Here is a 9,918-nt window from a genome sequence, read left to right as displayed (position 1 = left end):
TGAGTGAAATAGTAATAAAGCAATTCAAATCATGATTCCTCTGGTGCTTGTCCATGCTCTGATACCCCTAGTAGAAAAAGGCTTGGGGAAATACAGGCTATATCTGCACTGGGWTGGGAAGAGTAGCCTTGAAAGTAGAGCTGTGATGAAGGTGCTTTCGGTCTGTATTACCTTATCCATCCTAGCTTGGCTTGAAGCAGTGAACACCTGCCTTGAAGCAGCCACGGCATTCTCAGGAAGCTCTTGGGATGCCTGTGGAAGATGTGGAGAAGTCKAACAGAAATATGAACTCATGAACCCCTTACGTGTACAGACTATACRAGTATATTAGGTTTCTTCAGTCTGGAAAAGAGATGATAGAGAAAAATACCACGGAGGTCCACACATCTGAGAGTGGCCTGGAAACTCTGGCCAGTCTCTTCCAGGACAATGACCCGATATGTTGCAAGAAAGGGTAATGCATCAGGTGAAACCAGTAGGACTATTCAACAAAAGCCCATAGAGGCAGTTCTTCACTCCTGAGCTGTGTATATCTCTACTACATGATCATGAGGATGTTCGCAACTTATGCAAGCTCACAGGGAGACCAGACAAGTTAATGGAGAATAAATTAACTGAGAATTACAACATGTGTAGAGGCCACATTCAKCTCAGGAGATGCCTTAGATAGGATGTTCAGGGCTTGGGAGGATCTTCAAGGAAGCACCTGGCTCTGTTCTTCCACTTTTCCCTAGAAGCCTGCTTTGGCCATTGTCAAACACAAGACATAGGGTTAGACGGATGCTCTGTATGACCAAGCATGGCCTTTCTTATGTTCCTGTTATGTTGTCTTGCATCTGTCTAGACGGCCCAGGTGAAATGAATGAAAGCGTAGGTCCACTTGGGCCTTGCTTCTCCAAAGGACTTCGGATGATCTGACAGTGTATGACGAACAGCAGGCAAAAGAGTGGTTTTGGAACTATAGTTAGGCAGTAGCACAAACACAGCCCCTGGGATTAGGGCACTGAGAGGCCTCAGAAACAAAAGACAATTGCAAATGATCAGTCTTAGGTTGCTGGTGCAGGAAGCAGTGAATTTGTCAACACAGGGAAAGCAGAAGCAGACTTGGTGTGTAGTGTTCTTTGCCTGGCAAGTATTCTGCAGCTAGCAGCTGCTTAGCCAGGGAGAACAGTAAAATAAGAGGTCGTTTGGGGAAAATTTGGAGAAATCCAAACCCAAAGAGAATTCAGTCCGTATTAAGGGTTATCTCTGTGTCCACATCACAAGGCACTCTGTGTCCCTCCTACACCGCAAAACACTGAGCATCTCTGCTCTTACCCGTGGTGGGGCCATGCGTCTGACTCTGGGGAATGATCTTTGGTCTGAAAACCCAGATGAAAAAACTGAAATTTATATTTCCCGAGCTGAGGATGAACATCTGTTCCAAGTACAGACACAATCCCACCTTCCCACTTGAGCTGCCCCACCTTGCACATRAAAAGACTCTGCTAGCTTGGTCATAGCATCACACTGGGAGTTTGGACTTAGTAGGTCAATGCCAAAATCCTTTGCAGTCACAGCTTCCCAGGTAGTATTCCCCATCGTATGAGCGTAGCCTACCTGACGTTCTCCTGGATGCCCAATATCACAACTGACCGTGTTGAAATTCACACATTTGGCCACAAGCTTTTATTTTGGTGGTTATTCTGGGGTCTCCGAGGCCAATCTTCTGCATCCTCCCATGTGCTGATTTGTTGGACACAAAATTCTTTGCTGAAAAAGCTTGTTTCACTCTGTTCCTAGCATGCTCCTTCTCTGACTGGCTCGGGCACCTGCTGTGAATAGTAGGAGCAATAAACACATGAGTCCTTCCTTTTGGGGCCTAACTAAGGCAGAGAGAGCAAGATAGATACATACCTTTCAAGTGGATTTGGTAAAATAGGGGTTAGGGGGAAAAAAATTCCACACAGAAGGCAAGTGCTAGTTCAATACCTGAGCTGGGATTATCCTCTGCATATACAGTGCACGTGCTCACATTTCATTCTCCCTCCTCGTGTTTTCTCTTCGCTTACCCAGCAGCATATATGCCTCCTGCTCAGCAAGGGCTAAGCAATCAGTTTGCAACCCCTAGAATATTCAGCTGTAAAGAAATTTCCCCAAAGCCACATCTGTTCATAGATGTGTCTTGCAGGCCCCATGCTGACAGTGGTCTCGTTTTACCAGGGGTTACTCTGTTGGCTCCTTCCTCTGAAATCCCTTCCCAACCTGAAGTGGAGCTTGCATGCTAGCCTTCTTGGGGCTGGTGATGCACAGCCATTCCCACCTGGTGCAAACTCCCAGCCCACCCACCATCAACTCCTTGAGGACCTTTGAGGGCCACAAAAGCTCTCCAAACCCATGGAGACACTGCCCAATTTCAAAGCCTGCCCCCCAACCCAACCCTGTTCCTTGGCCTGAGCTCATTTCTGTACCCCAGAAGAGTGAARGGATTGCACAAGGAGGAGAAATGGGGAAATTCCTTCACTGATTTGGAAGTATTCAAAGCCCTGTGGCATCAGGACCTCACAAGAAAGGGAGAACTTTAAGTTCTTCTCGATGGTATAGTTTATCATTTGTTCCCACTAGGAAAAAAAAAAGAGAGAGAGAGAATATGAAACATTATTCTCTCACAGGGAAAGTGGATATGCGCAGACTTACCTGGCCGAGGTGAAGACCAGTGTGGGCCTCTGCCCTGGATATTTTTTTCTTTCGAATAGTGCTCAGTAATGTCTGGGAGCAGCAACGATGCCTCAGTGCTTGCCCTCGGAGGCTGAGTACGAACCCCGAGCACCACTCRCTCTGCAGCATGGATGTTGCAGAAGCTCTCCGTCCTCCACCTCCCATCAGCTGCAGGTGCCCAGGAGAACACTAACACCTTGCTGACAGCGGCRCAAATTCATCAGCGGCCAGTTAATTAACTGACAACCAGCCAACTTCGTTCCCTTATCTCACAGCACACAAATGAGCCTGGTAAGGTAATTCTGCCCGAAGTGGACTTCATTAATGTGACACTAAGAAGTCAGCCCTGGAAGGGAAGCATCTGAAGAAACAGAAGATATAAATTCTTACCCTCGTGTCTGCRTCCTTTCCATCTGGAGTGACAAAATACAGTTATTTGCTCACCAATGCCTGCATCTGAAAGATTTTGCAGTGCAAGAGACCAAAGATTTAGGAAAGTTCTTTTGTTCCAGGAACCCTTACAAACTTATTAGTGTTGAGAAATGTCAATTAAAGAAATTTTGGTGCTCTGAGAAACTCAATAAGTCTTCCCTAACTCATCTTGCCTTTAATAAGGCATTTCTGACTGTAGAAATTAGTTCATTTCCCAAACAACATTTTACCTGCATTTCACACACCCCCACACATGCACGCTCAATATTTCAACATTGCCCTGTTTCTGGGACCGCAGATCCATGTAGGAAAGGTTGTCTGGGGCCTCAGTTGAGTCTGAAGTTGCAATAGAGAGATAACAACATCTGGTTACACAACATTGAAATTCTATGGGGAAATTGAAAACATGAAATGCACATTAGGCATTATGTTCATTTATAATGTGCGTGAGTATAACCTGGAGGGGTTTTTCCTCCCTTATTCAGAGGAGAGCACACTGGACWGAAAGTCTGAAGAACTGGGTGATATGATAAATTCTCCTAACTAAAAAAATAGGAATCAGCTCATGTGAAAAAAATGCCAAGGCTGCAGATGAGACTGAATTCAGAGAAGGGCAATGGCACTGGATCTGCAAAGCTACGAGTTTCTCTGCCTGTAACCTCACAATATTCTGGCTGTTTCATTTTTACTTTTCTTTCTTTCTTTTTTTTATTTTTTTTTTCCTGAACACCCAGTAGGGCTAGCTGGACATGGAGTCAGTTCTGTGGACTTGTGCACACTTTGCAAGCCACAAATGCGTTGCACTTGCCACCTCCCATCTTGTGTCCTGTAAATAAATCATAGTTGGCTGCTTGTTGTGGGTCTTTCCTTTACTTTTCTTCTTCCTTTTTTTTTGTTTTGTTTTTAGATTTATTAAGTCATCTTTAAAATGTTCACACTCCCAGATATTTGCCAAGATTTAGCCTGGAGCAGTTCCCTCCCAGCAGCTGCAGCTTTAGTGCTTACAGTGTGGGGAATAGATTAATCCCTGGCGTCATGTCAATAAAATCAGCAAGTGACACAGTGGGCCCAGACTTTGACCCTCAAAAGCTTTGCTTTTGGAAGGTCTCCGGTACGATGATTATCCTGCAGCTCRTTGTCAGGTTTACCTGTGCAAAGCCAGAGCAGAAGGCTCCCACCAGCAGGAGCTGCCTTGCCAACTTTCCTCCTATGCCTTCTCTACAACTTAATGCTGTAAGATAGTGATTTTCTAGAAAAGTGAAAAGTGGCAGAACTTTTATCTCAGAAGCTCACTGATCTATTTGCTGATGTCATGCCTAGCATCTTATTTATTCAATAATGTCTCAAAAAGTAGGATTTGTTTGAAAATTTTAAAGGTGAGTAAGTATGTAGCTGAGGATAACAGGGGAGACAACAGCGGCTTTTGATGGAAAAGGAACTGATGGATTGGAAGGAAGTTATTAGTGGAGTTTAAAGATCAGCCATATGGACTCTTTTTAAAAATATCTATAGTAATGGCTTTGACTAAAGGAAGAGTAGGGAGCTGATGGTGTTTGCAGTGGGTGCAGAGATGAAGACAATCTCTGCAGAGGYAGGAATTGGAAATACCATGAAAGCAAAATGTCAGAGCTTGAGAGACAAAAAAGGTGACATTTAATAATACAAGGTGCAAGAATGTGCACTGAGGGATCAAACAAAAAGTTTTATTTAAAGGGAAGAAATTACAGYTTGGAAATAATGGAAGAGGAGAAAGTATGGGTATATGAGCTATCTAAAAGCCATGGAAGTGAGACATCTGCAGAAAAATGACATCCCTGGATGTAATGTGCAAGRAATTTCGGTGCTTGTATGGAAATCTTAATGCCATTGCAGTAGATGTTAATGAGACTTCAAGTGAAGGATCCTGAATGGCTCCAATTATACTTTCAGCCTCCCAACAACTTAGATGGGAATGCTCTTTACCAGCACCCCGTGGGGATGCAGCCCTGTCGGCTAGGAGAAAGGCTTGTCTAGCTTGGGGGCAGGTGGAAGAGCAGTGTGCTAAAAGGAGGAGGAATCTGGTCAAGAGTAGGCAGAWATTCAGTTGGGAAGGTGTTGCAGAAAGGAGTGAGGGTGCCTCCAAGCTCAGCAACTGTGGCACGGCCTGGGCAACTCTGAGCTATGGCTTGACAGATTTAAGTTTACCCAGGACAGTTACTTGTGACAGCAGGGTCTCACCCAGACCYACATAGTCCAATGGTTCCTCTTGTTGGGCCAGGGATATAGGAACAGTGCCTGCTGTCTGGAGCTGCAAAGCTGCAACTTCCGTGCTCATTTTCTCTGTTATCCACTTGAGTCACAAGCTCCTAGGAGCTTCTTTCTAGGAAGAAACCCTTTGAGGAGGGTTTACAGGGAGAGCTCCCATAACAAGGCTTTGTAATGTTCTCTGCAGAGACCTATACCCATTCCCATACAAATGGCACTGTTTCCAGATACCATGTCTGTCTCTAACATAAGCTTTTTACCACTGAATCTATCCCACAAGAGTACAATTTTTGTAGACTCCAAAACCAATAAAACAAAAATGCAGCCCACACTTAGGTGTCCGAACAAGGCACCGGAAATGAAGGTTGAGCAGTACTGAATTCTGCTGTTCAGGGTCTAGATAGAACGTATTTGCAGCATAGATGTGATATATTGAAGAATTAGGTTGCATGCTGAAAGAAAGACATCTGTAAGTGTATAGTGACTGGTGAAAGGTCAACAAGAAAATGGGTTCTGTTTAGCAAATCATAACCTTGCATGAGCTGAGCCTTTGAAGCAGAGGAGTTGCCAGTTGCCCCACATCACAAAATACACACAAACTAGAGATGGCCCTATTCTTTTCCTCCTACCTTGAAAGGCAGATGACCAAAAATGGGAACCCCAAACAAATCCCTGAGCAGAACTGGCCAAAGTTTAAATAATCAGTTTGGGTAGCAGTTCCCGCAGGCAGAATCACAGCAGAGAACTGCACAGGAAAGACGGCAAGATAGCTCCCTAGGAGTGGTAGGGAAGAGAGATTACAGATACTTCCTCTGTTTGTTACTCAAACAATATAGAAAAGAAAATTCGTTTCATTCCTAGCAGTGATGCACAACTGTCCTCTATTCACTACGTGCGCAGTGTGCTCCCCACTGTCCTCAGGCCCCTGTATGTCCCACAGGGCTGCTGCAGCTCCCAGCAAYGAGAGACWTGGTGCTACTGGAGAGAGTCCAGCACAGGGCTACAAAAATGATTAGGGGACTGGAGCATCTGCCCTATGAGGAAAGGCTGAGAGAGCTGGGGCTGTTCAGCCTGRAGAAGAGAAGAATGAGAGGGGATCTTATCAATGTCTACAAATATTGTAAGGGAGGGGGTCAAGAGGATGGGGATGGACTCTTTTCAGTGGTGCCCAGTGACAGGACAAAAGGCAACGGGCACAAACTGAAACACAGGCCGTTCTACCTGAATGTGAGGAAGAACTTCTTTGCTGTGAGGGTCACAGAGCACTGGACCAGGTTGCCCAGAGAGGTTGTGGAGTCTCCTTCTCTGGAGATATTCAAAACCTGCCTGGCTGCAATCCTGTGCAATGTGCTTTAGATGACTTTGGAGCTTTGGATGCTCCAGAGGTCCCATCCAACCTCACCCATTCTGTGATTCTGYGAAAGCAATGTAGCTCCTGTGCTCGAGCTGTATAGACTGACCCAGCAGACAGACACCAAGCAGGGATGCAGAGAACCATAGCCCTTGTGCGGTGATTTGTTGTCATTACTGATCCAGCAGATAGGGACACAGAGCCGGCCAGAGCTAACAGCTGCCTTGCAAACCCCAGCTGTTACAAACTAAGGGTCCACAGCCCAACCTAAAACAAACCTGTCTTTGTGTATTGGACTCAGAGGAACTGTGAAACAACCCTGCATGAGGAATGTAGGAAAACTCCTCACCTCCTTCCTACATTGGAGAGCTTTCCAGCTGGCATCATAGCTTCTCTTATAACTTCCAGCCAAATCAAATATGTCTGTGCTGCCTCCTTCTACCTCCTCCCTCACACACAATCTGGTCCAAATAASCATCTGACCTTGCTCTCCACATCCCCTATGCAAGTGGGTAGAAACTATTACAAGTTGGGGTAGATCAAGAGTCCCTCAAATATTTTTTTTTTCAAAAAATCTCAATTTGTCAAAAAAAAACATATTTGGGAAAGCACAAGGCTGAAAGGCTGTGGGAGTGCTTCGGATCAAAGCCACCAAGGCTGCTCTTCCACCCATGCCCTGTCTTCCYTCTCTTAGCTCACTACATGCCCACCTCTGATGGCTGGAGCATTCACTGGAGACTGAAGGTCAAGTCCCAGCTGTAGAGCAGAGATCCACGTTCACTTTAGCAAATACAAAACTAAATTACAGTTTCAACAGATTATCTGCTGTATTATTGTATTGAACCAAGTCACACCTGACTTGTTTCTTCATCTGTGAAACGGACAGAAAACTAATTGCGATCTTCATCTCCCAAGGGGTCTGCCAAGGAGTTGCATATTCTCTGAATAAGGATAGGGAAAGTGTAACAAAGTTATGTGCATTTAGACACAACACTTCCTCCATTCCTTTGCTCATTTTTGACCAAAAATTCATTACATGAATCTCCTGCCCATCATTTCTAATTAGAAACCAAGGGCCCTGTTGAACATGCGCCCAACTTCCAAGGAAGTCACTGTGTTCACTTTGAGATGGTGATTTAGGAATAGCCGTGCCCAGTGGCTGAGGCTTCGGCTTTATAGCATAATCTCATTTTGAGACCAGTATTAYGAGGTGGGGACGACTGCTACGAGTCAAGTATTTCTCAGAAGCTGACCTGTAACTGTCACYGTGGACAGTATGAATTTTAGTCGCATCCAGTGTTCCCCATGCAGCATTGTGTTAGCAATTGAAGGCAGCTCCAGAGATTCATCAAACCTCTCTCTCCTATACTCACCGATTTTCTCACTATACTGGCACCAGGCCTTTCCATTACCCCGGTACTTTTACTTGGCCTCTCCAAAAAACAGCCTGGAGAATCTTATGCAAGCAAAACACTCCGCATTTTTGGTAGCTTACTTATTAAGACATTATTGTTAGATGGGAGCTGCCATCAAAACCATTTGGCTGGCTCCACAGGTCTTTTGTTTCCTTGCTGAGCTCCTTTCAAACCCACAATCTCCTGACATTTTCTTCCGCAAAGACCTATGTCTTGAGCTGCAGTTATGTCATGCATGGCCTTCTGGCATGCTGGTCTAGACTCATCATCTCCAAACAGAAACAGGTGCCACCCTTCCTTGAGGAAATCTATCTGAAGGCACAAACCTTAACGTCGGTCATTGGATCTTAGAACTAGGAACTCTCATGGTAACATTCATAGGAAGGTTTGAATAGCCAGTTTAAAGCTGTTTTAATTGCACAAACAATAACAATTTCTACTTCCACCCTGTCACTGAGAAAGCCAAGGAGTGTTTCATTTAGTTCCACTGCAGATGGAGTTTCCCTGTTGGCTTCAAGTTTATCAAGACTACAGCTGCTCAGGAAAATGAAGTTTTTTCAAGATTAAAATTTTCTCTTGGGAATCAATCATTTTGCCAAAAAAAATGAAGGAAGACTCTAGTACCTAACAGTCCACCTAGGAAAAGGACTGGGTGCTGACTTCAATTAAGACTTCTCCTGCCTGCCTGGCAGTTCAGCTGCATATCTCTCTGCTTTTATTTTAGCCTGAGATCAGTTTTCCACGATATTGAAAGCAGCTGATCTCTAATGAAACATCTTATCCGCTTGTCTGAGGTGTGTCTTGCTGCCGTAATGGAATTGTTTGACTTGTTGAATTAGACAGTAAGAAAGGGTGTTTTTTTTTATGACATTAAGAGTAAATGAAAAGAAAAGATAAGTTTGATTTCTTTTAGAGAARCTTAATATCAGCCACCCACACAGCTGAAGTATCCTGGGATAATTTCAGAATTTTAATGTTAGGATTCCTATTTTCCTAACAGTTGGTAATTCTGAATCACTGTTTTCCAGATAATCAGACTTTTCAGCAAAAAGGAATTTGTGAGTTTTGCCCAGTGCTAGTTTTAATGCATAGGCACTGCTATTAATTTTCATGTACTCCAGGGATTCTACAGCTTACAATGGAGTTTATGGGTCCATAGAGATCCATGAACAAGAGTTAAGATCACAGTGCTGCTTGTTACACTAGCAACAACAATTAGCTGAATAAAAATAGTCCTGGGATGTGTGTATTGGATCCTCAGCTGGTGCCAGCTGGAATCAGTCTATTGCCTCACATGTGAAATACACACAGTCCTTCTGACAGAGCCAAAACTCCTGGAAAAACTAAGCAGCAACCATGGGTCCTCGGAAACCATAAATAACCCAAGAGAAGAGCAAGGCATTACAATAAAGTGAACATTTTGCCTGTGTAAACAACAAGCAAAAAAGCCCTCTGCTCAGTTTGTTGACCACTAGTTCTCCATCCCAAGTTTTCAGGATGCTGATGAGAACACCAAGCGAACATCATTTTGGACACATAGTCCAACAACATAAAGGAGCACTATGCTATCCTTTGTCAYCAAACCAAGAGCAAGTCTCTGGATTCAAAGCAAACTTCTGCTCTTCAGCTGCTGAGCAGAACTACCCAAYCATGCTCTTCACTCTTCTCCTGCAKCCAGGTACAACAATAGCAGTTTCTGAGCACTTTTTGCTAAGAAATTACTCTGTTTTGTTGCTGCATTTCCCATCAGGGCTCAGCTGAGGGACTGTTTATGGTGAT

This window comes from Rhea americana, unplaced genomic scaffold (genome assembly GCF_003343005.1).
Source record: "Rhea americana isolate MKP2758 unplaced genomic scaffold, rheAme1 scaffold_41, whole genome shotgun sequence".
Taxonomy (NCBI): Eukaryota; Metazoa; Chordata; class Aves; order Rheiformes; family Rheidae; genus Rhea; species Rhea americana.
Note: the sequence above shows the minus strand (reverse complement) of the source record.